The following is a 14,836-nucleotide window of genomic DNA, read 5'->3' as shown; positions in this document are numbered from 1 at the left end:
TTAGTGTTCTATTAACATAACAGTTATGAACTCGATTCATTACCCAGTACCCATCAGCAAACCCTATCGCCTTTCTCCGGTAAAATAACCAAATCACGTTCTAGTGCCATAATGCAAGAAAATTAATTCTATTATAATACGGTAACATGAGGCAACGGTGAACTTATAATTCTAAAAGGGCTTAAAGCTGGGTTTATACCTTATACCGCTTATAATGGGTACTAGGGTTTACTTATTATAATAAACGTGGTGGGCCGAGATGCTTCTACACGGTTTGACCCCGGGCCGCCGATTAGTTGGCTACTAGCGGGCAGGAGTTGTAATACCTAGTAACATGCTCTGCTACCAGGGGCTTACCGCGAACCACGTCCGGCATGTTGCCGTGTCACACTTACGAACAAAATATACAAGAACGTGGTTCGTGGTAAGCCCTCAGATTGGGGCGATGGATGTGACTTAGTCATAAGCTCGCAGTTAAGAAACTAAAAAAGTGTCTTATTTAGTAATAATGTATTAAAAATTTTAAATTGCTTGACAAGTATAAAGTTCAACAAGATGTAGCGATTTGATTCTGAAAACTAGGTAACTATTGTACACGCTACGCAACTCGCTATCAACAAAGAGATATCATTTTAAGCTAGTAATATGATCATGAAATCGAACCAACCCAACCTCCTTTACCAAGAATCCCAGGTCAATCCATTAAGTTACAATTTTCCATATATAAGTACATTCCCGAACCAATTCGTTCTTGTTCAGAAAGATCTTTGATGCCTATAAGAAATTCTGAACCCATGCAACATGCAACAGCATAAATATAACGCGACTACATGGAACTGGACACGCATTATATGTCTCGTATTATCCTTCCCGTATCGTAAGTGGCAGTATAAGTACATAACAAGAATATATCTTGACCATAAACAAAAATAAAATAAAAATATTCTAATAAACAAGAAATTTAAATTAACCACGTATATTAAGAACCTACAGCTATTTACAGATTATTAAATTGTTTATTCCAAAAAAAAACCCCCGATGACATGACCGATTTTCATGAAACATTTTCAACTTTCAAACAAAAAAACTAAATCAAAATCGGTCATTTCGAAGTACGATTGAGACACGTTCCATGGGAGAATTCTTGAAAGGTTCTGATTTGCAAAGTATGAGCATTTTAATTATTTCGTCAGAATTTTTTAAGGCCATTGTTATGATAGTAATCAATTTTAATTTATTTTCGGTCGGTGTGGTCGGATACTTGACAGTGGTGCTATAATGATGGCAAGTCACGCGATCAAAATTAATATATCGATTAAGTAGGTAATAAATGTAAACAAACAAATTAATTAATTTGTTGCAATCAATCATCTGTTCCAGTCATACGACATTTTGGGACCTAGATAGCACAAATGTCTTACTTGCGCGTGAGTCCATGCTAATTATGGACTTGAAGTCACGCAAAACATAGGTTGTGCTAGACCACCTGTAGTATAAAAGTGTAGAAATATATACATAATTACATTAATTACAGAAACACCCAACACATAAAAGGCATCAAATGAAATCAAAAATCGATTATTCAAATATTACTTATTAACGAGCACAGGAAATAGGTTATTTCGTATGCAATTTCCTCTGATCGGTTTAAAATTATATTAATAACCAGTCTTTATCTAAGATATTCATGTTCTGATTTGTGGTGTGCTGAGGTTTACTGACTAACCAGCATGTAGAGTGAATATATTTATGCTTGATTTACTGGTGAACTATCTTAATAGCTATTGGACAATTTTTCTTACTGATGTTTTTCTGAACAGGAGCCACCTACCTTATAGTAAGCAATCATTGAAATATTTAAAATACAAATAAACGATGTACTCAAGAAAATGAAAAAAAATCACAAACATTTTCCTGATGGTTTTGAAGCTTAAATTAACATAGATCGAACTAAGCAACGTGCAACACGTCATATTAGATTTTAATCTTAACCGCAATAATTGACTACTTTGCTCTAACCTTAATTATTTCACCAACCACCATGCAGTCCCGTACAAAAGAAACAGGATAGCTCCAGGCGTGCCAGAGCATAAATTATAGACTCCGCAGCCAGCTATTTTATTACGGACGCTAAGTGAAATCACCGAGTTTCACTGTTAAGCTTTGAATGCAAACGATAACATATTATCTTAGTTTATCTAGGCAATTGAATGTTTTGCGCCGGGACAAGTACAAGGATTCCTTACAAACTAATTATTTTATTTAAAACAAGATATCGAGATGACACCTTCTTTGTTGGTAGTTAATATAATTTTAGTAGGATTTAAATTATTTATTAATAACACTTAAATAAAAATTCCATACAATAAATATCATAAACTAGGCAATTAAAAAAAACTAAAAATCTAAGTCTAAAGAGGGCCCCTGAGGCATAGTGCCCAAGATGCTAGGAGCATTTCCTCGCTGAATCGTAATACTGATACGAGCGAGGAAGCTGCCAGCTCTGTTGTCCCCAGTCCCTCAGTCAGCCGCCGTCACTTTTATAGTAGGTATGATAAATAATGTAGTACCCATTTTCACTGCCACGTCGGACCCATGTGGCCGATTTAGCATGAAAAATTACGAAAGCAGCGTTCAATGTGTACACAACCACCAACTAGTCAAATACGACATATATTGTTACCTAAAAACGTGTAAAAAAGTTATAAAAGTGTCGATTTGATTGTTCAATTTTCACTTTACATCCACGCTCCTATTACTGCTATCTCTATTACATCAACTGCTCCTCAGCCTACTGGTAACCGCATAATATTCAATTGTAGGAAACCGCAAATACCTTGGATCCGTTGCTTTCGCGATGTATCGACTCCGCTAGCCGATGAAAGTAGGCTAGCGGTTCACAGCGCTGTTTGATAAGCTCTAGTCGCGTGTCCATCTTATGTTATCGCTTTAGCTTGGAAATTGATATCTGTTCTGTCCTATTGTTTAAAAGAGGATCGTAAAGTACGTGTAGCGTAAAGCGTTTAGGGTTGTGTAGTAATGTATATTACTAGTATTGGTAAGGTTACAGCGGGGCAAATCTCGATTGGGAACAATTGCAACTGATCCATTTTTTCCATTATTACACTATGACGTTGAGTTCTACATACATGACTGTATCCACTGAATACGCCTACCATACATAACCGGTGGGCACGCTATTTAATAATGCAAACATTGTAAAACATGGAAAAAATGGATCAGTTACATTTGTCCCCCAGTCGGGATTTGCTCCCCTGTACCTTATTTAATTTAGGCAGTATCCTGTGTTAAAGTCTTAGTTATGACATTAAATAAGTGTACAAAACGCAAAAATTTAAAGTTTTATACAATAATCAATAAAACCACGATAAATCACGTCAAAATCAATTAAATCATGGAGGCACAAATTTTCACAAATTAATATCGAATATGCATATCCAAGATTCTTTATAAAGCCATTCAGCACGTCAAAGATCTGGCGGTTCCAATAAAATATGTTGATATGCAAATTCGTTAGATAAAGCGGGGTTATAACATGGGTACGTAACGATGCGAGACGGCGCGCGCCGCTGTCGTCTCGTAAACTCGTTAGTTAATGCAGTAGCTGCGCTTTTCCGTCTCACTGCCAGCATTCACTTATATATTACTGCGTAAGAACGTGGCATACGGGCACGCGTGTGATCATCAATCACAACCTATTAAGGGTAGCGAATGTAAGAGATCGGATCGGATCAGCGTTCCGCTGCGGCGTCTGTGTGGCGTCGCGCCCCCGTGTAAAATAGAAGCGGTTGTGCTTACGAGTGTAGAAAATGTTGCAGAGTGCGTAGCCGTATGGCACAAACGCTCACGAAACGAAACGCTAGTAAATATCTATCTCTATCGCTCTTGCGTATTGGCGCGACAGAGCCAGACTACCTTTCGCGGCGTTTCGTTTTCGTTTCGCGTCGTAGAAATGCCATTCGGCTACGGGACCAGGGTGGCTAGCCGAATGGCCAATCGCTCACGAAACGCTCACGAAACGGCGCTAGGATATCTATCTCTATCGCGCTTGCGTATTGGCGCGACAGAGCCAGCGGCGTATCGCTTTCGTTTGGCGTCGGAAAATGCCATTCGTGCAGTCTGCCGGCAACATGCGGGCTAAGCGTGCAGTCTATGCGACCAACCGCGCATGTGATGTGTACTCATCAACCAATCGCGCTGTACGTTCCACTAAGGTGCATCAAACATAAATATTATGAAAGGTTTCATCCTTCCTTTTGAAATCTTTGACAGCCAATAACTGGCCCGTTACAGATTACCCGAACTGATATAGCATGATGATGACACTATATGTGGCGATACGAACCTGGCACTATGATCTTGTTTTCTATTTTATGGACCTTCTCCTATCTACTTAGTATTTTGCTCGTGTTTAATATAGCTAGGATATCTTAAAAGGGTTTATTTGCATAATTATGTTTTAGCAGACAAGGCAGGAAATATTGCTTCCTTAAGAAATGTGTAATTCAGAAAGATAGCACTTACATCCATCCTTATTGCATTAATAAATTCTCATTTATGCTATAAACATCACAAATAAAATAGGAATAAAACAGTTAATTATGTATTTATTTCTAATTGAATGTCCACGCAACGCTTCTATAATAAAAAACCCGAAGATATAGTTCTGTAAGTACTACCTATTAGGAGTCTGTACTTGGCAACTGGGATGTGCGTCTGTCTGCATACATAGCATTTATTATTGCTCTCCGCAAACTAATAGAGATATCGAGCACACTTACGCTGACCGAATCAGGTAGACTCACATAAATGAAGAGTATGATAGAAATAGAGTGAATGACAGTATATATAGCGACTATGCCTGTGTAGCGCGAAGTACATATATTCTTACTTAAAGTAAAGGAGTTCGTGTTTTTCAGAAGCCAATAAAATATAAGCTCAGATTTACCATGGATGCAAATATGTATGTAAATGCAGAAGGTTGAAAGTACGCATAAACTAAGCTTTAACTAGATCCAACCTATTGCTTTTTCCAATGTTACAGTTCTTCGAAGACATCCATAACATTATATCGACATAAAGTGGCTGAGCATGAGCACTTCACTTAGAGAAAATGCGGAGAACGGATGCGTTTTCAATTATAGGCCGGAAACATGTCAGGGAAAACTTCAACGATTTAAATACTTATAATCCAATCATTGATGCTCTATAATTTCCTATATTAGTAATGTTTCATAATACAAGAGTAATTATTGAAAAATATTTGTCTTATTTAATATTTGAAAAATATTTGTCTTATTTAATCATAATTGTTATACATTTGGTAGTTAAGTTAGGTTAATCATAAAACAAACAATCAAAAAATAATCATTTCGTGAACGCGGGCGCAGCAGAAGCCTCACGACGTGGCGAGACGCTATCGAGATGCCTTAAATCACGAACCACTCACGCGTAAAGTGATTGGAAAAAAACTTTATCAATTTAAGTTTTTATCGATTTGTTTTAATACAATTTACCGAAATCGCGTAAGACTTTTACCTCCATTTGCGCGAAAGCCGAAATAAACGTGGCCGATTGATTCCTCCGATACGCCGCTTTACACGACGCTTTTAAAATGATTGGTCGCTCCCGAATACGCGGTCACTTTCCTCCATTTAAATACTAACAAGGCAAGCTGTAAAAAGCTTTTTATTTTTATGTTACTCTCTCTCTATCAGACGTAATTGGTCATTATGAGAGATACATGAGCACATAATAAGATAGACCGATTTTGGGTCCGCATTGAGCATATAATTTTAAATAATTATTATACTCTATACATTGGACATTCTGCTTACACGAACAACCATTAGGTGTCGCCGTACATGCAGTTCTAAGAAACTGCTAAACGTGTATTAATTACCTCTTTCGTAGGATGACACTTTTGTGTGTCTAAGCCTCAAGTGTACAGATAGAGGAAGCGTATTTACCGGGCAGGAGTAATCTCTGTTACGCAAGCCATAAATTAAAGGATTTACTGAACAATGAATCATATTTGCGCTGCGAAACCGTTTGTACGGCACGTGCGGTGCCTCTTATACATCACATTACCTATGTGGAGTACTGACACGAAGATAAGGGGTCTGAACTCGAGACCTTTTCCATCTAGCATTTTACAATTGCGCCACTGTGCCGTGGCGGCCAGATTAAAGATATTGTAGACGGGCCGAAAAATTGCAATAATGTTTTATTACGATAGCTGAAATACTATTAGTTAGTTGCTTAATATATTCCCTATTTGTAGCTTGCAGATTATTGTATACTAGCTTGTACCCGCGGCTTCGCCCGCGTACTAAAAGAATTATTCAAACGTATACAAAAATTAAGATTTTCATTTGGATCCGTAGGTTTCTATGTAGGTACATTTGTCTGCAATTATTTAGATAACACATATAACTATTTTTTTAAAGAAATGCTTGCAAATATTGTAGAAATGTTACACAGCGACCACGGCGTAGGTAGTGGGTACGAGTAGGTATGTATTCTATATACACTCTGGGAAAACTTCATACAACCCACATAGCTAGTATCTATGGTCAGTGGGTAAAAAGTACTACTAAGTAACCCTATCCCTATCCCTATCCCCTCCCATCCCCTGTCACTGTCAAATGATCATGTTAGGAGGTCAACTTTGAAAAATCTTTTCTTAGTGCACCTCTAAGGAAATCACGTGTCAATTCGAAATCTCTTGAACCAGAAGTAAACATAAAAACTAAATCCAATCCATTTTAGTTAAGTTTAGTTTTTAATTTAATTTTAAGTTGCTTTTATTATTATTTTTTAGAGTTAGATATTATTTATTTGTTATTTAAGTTTTATGTCCAATAAATATTTAAAACTAAATGCATATGATAATTTAAACCCCATTGCACCATAACAGGGGAGAAGGTATTTTACTTCCGCCTCGTTAGATTTTAAAAGCGTTGTATTTATCGAGATCAGCGACCCGATAAACCATAAAAACGATACCCATATTGGTTTTTTGACTTTATCAACCCCTTTTCACCCTTTTAGGGGTTAAATTTTCAAAAAATCTGAAACACGTATTTAGGAATCCTGTAAAGTTTCGAATAAAACGGTCAAACTAATCTTGTTTCCCTATACAAACTCTGAACCCCCATATCACCCCCTTCGGACATGAATTTTGAAAAATCCTTTCTTAGTGCTCCTCTACTCCATATAAAGAACCTACGTGCCAAATTATAGATCTCTAGGACCAGCGGTTTCGACTGTGCGTTGATATGTCAGTCAGTTTCTTCATTTATATATATTTTTTATATTTAAACCCCATTGCACCACAACAGGGGAGAAGGTATATCACTTCCGCCTTGTTAGATTTTAAAATCGTTGTATTTATCGTGATCAGTGACCCGATAAACCATAAAAACGATACCCATATTGGTTTTTTCACTTTATCACCCCCTTTTCACCCTTTTAGGGGTTACATTTTCAAAAAACCTGAAACACGTATTTAGTCATATGCTTTTAGGAATCCTCCTGTGAAGTTTCGAATAGAACAGTCAAACTAATCTTGTTTCCCCATACAAACTTTGAACCCCCATTTTACCCCCTTAGGAGGTGAATTTTGAAAAATCCTTTCTTAGTGCTCCTCTTCACTATATAAGGAACCTACGTGATAAATTTGAAATCTCTAGAAACAGCGGTTTCGACTGTGCGTTGATATGTCCGTCAGTTTGTTCTTTTGTGTTTTTTTTTAATATTTTAACCCCATTGCACCACAACAGGGGAGAAAGTATATCACTTCCGCCTCGTTAGATTTTAAAAGCGTTGTATTTATCGTGATCAGCGACCCGATAAACCATAAAAACGATACCCATATTGGTTTTTTCACTTTATCACCCCCTTTTCACCCTTTTAGGGGTTACATTTTCAAAAAACCTGAAACATGTATTTAGTGATATGCTTTTAGGAATCCTCCTGTGAAGTTTCGAATAGAACAGTCAAACTAATCTTGTTTCCCCATACAAACTTTGAACCCCCATTTTACCCCCTTAGGAGGTGAATTTTGAAAAATCCTTTCTTAGTGCTCCTCTTCACTATATAAGGAACCTACGTGCTAAATTTGAAATCTCTAGAAACAGCGGTTTCGACTGTGCGTTGATATGTCCGTCAGTTTGTTCTTTTGTGTTTTTTTTTAATATTTTAACCCCATTGCACCACAACAGGGGAGAAAGTATATCACTTCCGCCTCGTTAGATTTTAAAAGCGTTGTATTTATCGTGATCAGCGACCCGATAAACCATAAAAACGATACCCATATTGGTTTTTTCACTTTATCACCCCCTTTTCACCCTTTTAGGGGTTACATTTTCAAAAAACCTGAAACATGTATTTAGTCATATGCTTTTAGGAATCCTCCTGTGAAGTTTCGAATAGAACAGTCAAACTAATCTTGTTTCCCCATACAAACTTTGAACCCCCATTTTACCCCCTTAGGAGGTGAATTTTGAAAAATCCTTTCTTAGTGCTCCTCTTCACTATATAAGGAACCTGCGTGCTAAATTTGAAATCTCTAAAAAAAAAAAAAAAAAAAAATTAAAATTTAATCTGTTTATTTCTAAGAAACGTGCATGCATTTATAATATACTTAACTGCTAATCTTAAATTGAAAAGATTATTTGAGTTAAGGAGTCTAGTTACATATGAATTGTCTAGAAACAGCGGTTTCGACTGTGCGTTGATATGTCCGTCAGTTTGTTCTTTTGTATTTTTTTTAAATATTTTAACCCCATTTTACCACAACAGGGGAGAAAGTATATCACTTCCGCATCGTTAGATTTTAAAAGCGTTGTATTTATCGTGATCAGCGACCCGATAAACCATAAAAACGATACCCATATTGGTTTTTTCACTTTATCACCCCCTTTTCACCCTTTTAGGGGTTAAATTTTCAAAAAACCTGAAACACGTATTTAGTCATATGCCTTTAGGAATCCTCCTGTGAAGTTTCGAATAGAACAGTCAAACTAATCTTGTTTCCCCATACAAACTTTGAACCCCCATTTCACCCCCTTAGGAGGTGAATTTTGGAAAATCCTTTCTTAGTGCTCCTCTACACTATATAAGGAACCCACGTGCCAAATTTGGAATCTCTAGGACCAGCGGTTTCGGCTGTGCGTTGATATGTCAGTCAGTCAGTCAGTCAGTCAGTCAGTCAGTCAGTCAGTCAGCTTCTTCTTTTATATATTTAGATAAACCCCATTGCACCACAACAGGGGAGAAGGTATTTCACTTCCGCCTCGTTAGATTTTAAAAAACGTTGTATTTATCGTGATCAGCGACCCGATAAACCATAAAAACGATACCCATATTGATTTTTTGACTTTATCACCCCCTTTTCACCCTTTTAGGGGTTACATTTTCAAAAAACCTGAAACACGTATTCAGTCATATGTCTTAAGGAATCTTCCTGTGAAGTTTCGAATAAAATAGTCAAACTAATCTTGTTTCCCCATACAAACTTTGAACCCCCATTTGACCTCCTTAGGAGGTGAATTTTGGAAAATCATTTCTTAGTGCTCCTCTACACTATATAAGGAACCTACGTGCCAAATTTGAAATCTCTAGGACCAGCGGTTTCGGCTGTGTGTTGATATGTCAGTCAGTCAGTCAATATCTTCTTTTATATATTTTTTTGATATTTAAACCCCATTGCACCACAACAGGGGAGAAGGTATTTCACTTCCGCCTCGTTAGATTTTAAAAACGTTGTATTTATCGTGATCAGCGACCCGATAAACCATAAAAACGATACCCATATTGATTTTTTGACTTTATCACCCCCTTTTCACCCTTTTAGGGGTTAAATTTTCAAAAAACCTGAAACATTATTGTATATTTTACCTAAAATATGTCATCAATGAAACAAATTTATAGGACGATTAAGAAACACATGTTTCAGATCATACGATAAAGCCTTAACCAATCATGAAACATGCATCTTTAGGCAAAATACAAGGATTCACACTACGAACAATCACGACATGAGTTTAATGTCAGCGGGTTTTCTTCGACTTTCCTACATCTCCGGAGAAGTATTGCTGCTTATACATACTTTATTTTGAACATATTCATAGACAACGTCAAAAATTGTTTTTTTTTTCTTTGAATATAAACTCACTTTTGACGCTGGCAGACCTTATCCATATCTCAAAATTTTAACCTATATTCAAATTAGAACTAGGTGCTTACGTGCTTAGTTCTATATTTCATAAATATGGCACATCAATTGAGACATTTGAGACATGTATTCACTACACTTAACACTGCACCTGCTCAAACGCTCAAAGCTGTGCTCAAACGGCACCTGAACGCTTGCAGCATTGACCCTGAGCGTTGGGAGGAGCTTGCTACAAATAGGTCATCTTGGCGATCAACAATCTTTAAGAATATCAAAGTATTCGAGGAAAGACGCCTCAATACTTTAGATGCCAAACGCCAGCAACGCAAAGACAGACCGAATACCTCTGGCCAACTCTATTGTGGCACTTGCCAAAGAGTCTTTAAGACGAAGTTCGGCCTGGCCAGCCATATTAGAGCCCATAACAGACGTAATCCATAGTTGCTGAGGTCGCCATCGCCGAAATCGGTGAGGAGGACTATACACTTAGCACTCATCATCGCATCTACATTCCTTTAATCTCGCAATGGCGTATGCTGGGCAATTTCATTTATATGTATTAGCTATTTGGGTCATCGATACTACAATTTACAATTCAAAGATAGAGAATCCACTCATTCCATTAGATCTAGTATTAGGAATCGCGTCTACTTTCCTTTAATCTCTCACTGGCGTGTGCTGGGCAGTTTTATTTATATTGTCTGTAGCGCGGGAGCGCACGACGCCATAATTGATGAGCGCGCGCGTGCTGCGCTAGCGCGCGCCGCGAGCCCGTTACAGCTTTGACGACTGATAGACTCGTAAATAAGTTGCCGGTGAAAACTGGCGCAGGCTGTTGCTTGCGGTTTTTATGTTAGTAATATTTGAAAGCTCCATATAAGAATCATTTTTAAGATTGAAGTCTAAGGGCCAGTTGCACCAACCACATTTGACAGACACATCATCGTCACGCAGCAGACGTCTATGGAACTTCACATACAATAAAATTTAACAGGTTAAACACACATTTCTATTCATCTCACTCGTTTCATAGGCAATTATTTATAGGTATTTTAGGTGTATTACTTTCATCTCTTTACAATTTTTCTTATCCTGATCAATTATGTGTTGACGTGATCTGATCGGGTTCCGGCAGAATATCAGTGCTACTGCCTCAGGGCGTAGCGTAATACTGAGCCGTTTTGTCTTTTTTCGACGCGCACAGTATTAATAAACTATTGTAAAAATCTTTGCAATTTCCTGTTTCCCAATTTCCTTATTATGTATTTTATCTATATACGGATATCTATTTATCTATATATCTATTTAACGAACGCTTTAACGATGACAGATGGTTTGATGCAACCGGCCCAAAATACACCCAATACAAACCCGTTACAACTTTGAGGACTGATAGATACTAACGCGCCGATGAGAACCTGCGCGGTTTTATAACTGATAACATTTGAAAGTGTCGATTGTAAAAATGTGGTGTTCTGAGTGTGTCTGGAATTACAGGGTTTTTTTTTCAGATTTAAGTCTGTAAGGCCCACTTGCACCAACCACTTAACTCAGGGTTAGTGGGCTGTCAAATGTCAAATTCCATAGAAAATTAGGGTTAACCCTCCATTTTCGTTCGTGCAAGTGGCCCTAAATAAGCTTTGGCGACAGATATTGTTACTCGTAAATTAGGTGCCGGTGAAAAGTATGTGTTATAGTATTTTTGCAAACTGAAATAGTCATAATCCCGTTATAATAATCATTTTTGAGATTTAGGTAAGTCTTGAATATAAAGTAAATGGTGTAACATAAAAAGTGGGGCACTTGACACTTGTACGGAATTCTCATACTGTTGCTCTTTTCCCTCGTCAAAAAAAATAAGTTAGTCTTATCCCACTTAACGATAATATATGACCTTGTTACGAAACCGTTCAAAAATCACCCTGATTTTTGATCCTGTGTATTCGTTAGACTAAGTTAATTATTTTTGTAATTAAAAATCAATTTTCAATTTTATAAATTTAATAATAATAATTCATTTTAATTCTAATTCATTATCATGTAACTGTTGACATTTCAATTTGTATATTCTTTCATTAAAATATTCAATATTGTATTCAAGTTGACATTACGCATTGCAAATCATCAGTATTAATTTATTCAATTTTTATTTAATGTTCATTGATAATTCTATAATTCATTTATACTACTTGCATATTTTTCAAATAAAATATTCATTGGAATGTACATATAACTGAAATCATATTTCGAATCACTACTTATTCACAAATGGCAATATTCAAAATTCAAATCTGACAGCTTTTTAGAGCTTTTTAAAAACTTACGGTTATTCCGCTCTCCAACGACACTGTGCCACTTTTCTTTGTCTTCCACAATTTGGATTAAACCAGATTAAAACTACAGTCCGCTTATTATTCTACCTCCACTACGAAGACCTGAGACCAGCGAATATTTTACATGGTCCTTCGAACCGGATAAAATGCATGCATAATCTATTATTACATCAAAAACGAAATCAAATAAAATACTCAAAGTAAAAACCAATTCTTCGAACTGTGTAGATTACCAAAATTATAAATCAAAATTTCAGTATTTCAAAATAGTTTTCATCACACCTGCACTTTAAATGTGCTATTGCACGCAGGCGGAGCGTGAGTTATAGAAAAATCGTTCTCCCAAGGGAATAATGAAATTTCTAGTACCGTACTTAACTTTTTTACATCTATTTACATATTTTTTACATTGCGAGTGTTATGAAAAACATTGTGTGTCGCTCCGGCAAGCCGTCGCGATTAAACTTACTCTCGTTAGTAATATTCAACTTCCTCCCCTTGTTGCACAATGTACTATTCCTAACAGCCAAATCTTGTCCAGAAAAGCAGAAACGTTCGTTATTTCTCGAGCCGATTGCTCAAACGTCGCGTGCTCGATCGTAAGCCAATTACACAGTAAAAGCAAATTAGCCGATGCTTTTAAATAAATTTACGAGTATACAATTCGATTACCACGTTTACCGTAGTGCAGTCGTGACTGACTACTGGCTAACGACTTAAAAAACTTAACTGCCTGTTTCTAGGTAAAATTTTACAGGAAAAATTGACTTGATAACTATGACTACGAATTTTAAGACAATGGTACAGTTGAAACTTATGTAAGCACTCATGTAGTAGGTACAGAAACTTTCGTTAAGAAAAACTATACTCATTTGTTTTTAATACTTAAAACAAATAATAAACTTACTCATCTTAATACATAAATATGAATAGAACGGTAAGCTCAACAAATATCTGAATTCATCACACAAAAAAGCCCGTACCAAGATTCGTACCCGGGATTGACTTATTAGCAGACAGGGTCACTACCAACTCAGCCAGACCGGTCAACTTAATTGTCATCAATTGGCTTAATAAAACGGAAAAGTAACGAATAAGCTAACAGGTAGAACAAATCATCCTACAGTCAAGCGAAACAAGATTTCCTTTCGGGGCCATTCGGCCACATCCAAAAAAACCATTGAAGCGCAGCGCCTATTCTTCAATTTTTCGTGTCGGCGATGTCCTATTTTCGCTTTCCTAAGAATGGCCTCGGTCACGCACTGTGTCGATAAAGCGATGCGATTGATTCGCTTTCGCTTCCTCGGAGCCGGTAGCGTGGCGAGATGACGACACGTCGGCCCTTGTGGTCGCCGGTGTGAAATCAGCCTTAAAGTGCTGTGTTTTGGAACGGCAAACAATAGAAAGCCATGGTTGACGGTGTCGCCGGTTGCTGCAAGCACTTGATTCTAGGGTTTCAGATCAATTAGGAAACAAAAGAATACCGTTAACGCTTCCAATTTCGAATTGGCCATCCGGAAGAACAGTAACGGCATCGCTGCGTTCAAAAATAAAACACTATCGAAAAACAAAATGTCATTCTACCAATGAAATTACGGATATATTTTCTCTGATATTATTTGTTTTACTTTTTCTTATCGAAGGTTATCAACTCGACATGTCTGACATTTTGTTACAGAAACGAAGGAAGATAACGGCTGTCGGAATTGTTCTCAAAGTGTATTATTCTGTTAACATGGACATTTTCTTCAACTTTGATTATCTTCAAACTGCTGACTCAAGTATGGCAAATTGTTTTATGTAAGTTATCACATTGCATAAAAGAGCTTTCGGGTGAACGTGATTTTATATGATCAGTTTTTACCTGAGCAATCAAAAAACCTAACAAGTGTGAAGATATGAGAAATCACGGTAAAATGTCAAAAAAATCTTAATGTGCCGGTCATAACTCGTAAATAACGGTCGTCAAGACCCCAAAGTCAAACGCGCGAAGCATCCATACCGCGCCTAATGAGGCTTCTGCCATCTCATTATTTCAACGTTGATTAAGTAAAGTAACTTCAAAATACCAAATATGAAACGCTTATTAAAGATAATAAAATTTTACTATCGTCGTCGACATTTTTTGATCCCATTTTTATGTCGTATGAGATTTTCAGTCAGAATTAAAAGTAGTCAAACAATGATTTAATAATAATATCCACTATTTGGTAACAGTATAAAAAAAAAGATATGTCTCTATATTTACATTAACTAAAGTGTAATATATAATTCTTCTGAACGCAAAATGTACAGATTTTTT

General features: G+C 36.8%; 1 protein-coding gene across 1 annotated transcript in view; it reads left to right on the top strand.

Moving 5' to 3' along the window:
- LOC125231424 (transcription factor hamlet-like) overlaps window positions 1-14,836 on the top strand; it is a 126,553-nt gene that overhangs the window by 52,718 nt on the left and 58,999 nt on the right. The window lies entirely within an intron of this gene.

Source organism: Leguminivora glycinivorella, chromosome 11, assembly GCF_023078275.1.
Source record: "Leguminivora glycinivorella isolate SPB_JAAS2020 chromosome 11, LegGlyc_1.1, whole genome shotgun sequence".
Lineage (NCBI taxonomy): Eukaryota > Metazoa > Arthropoda > Insecta > Lepidoptera > Tortricidae > Leguminivora > Leguminivora glycinivorella.
The sequence above is the reverse complement of the archived record's forward strand: the minus strand, read 5'-3'. Positions and strand labels throughout refer to the sequence as shown.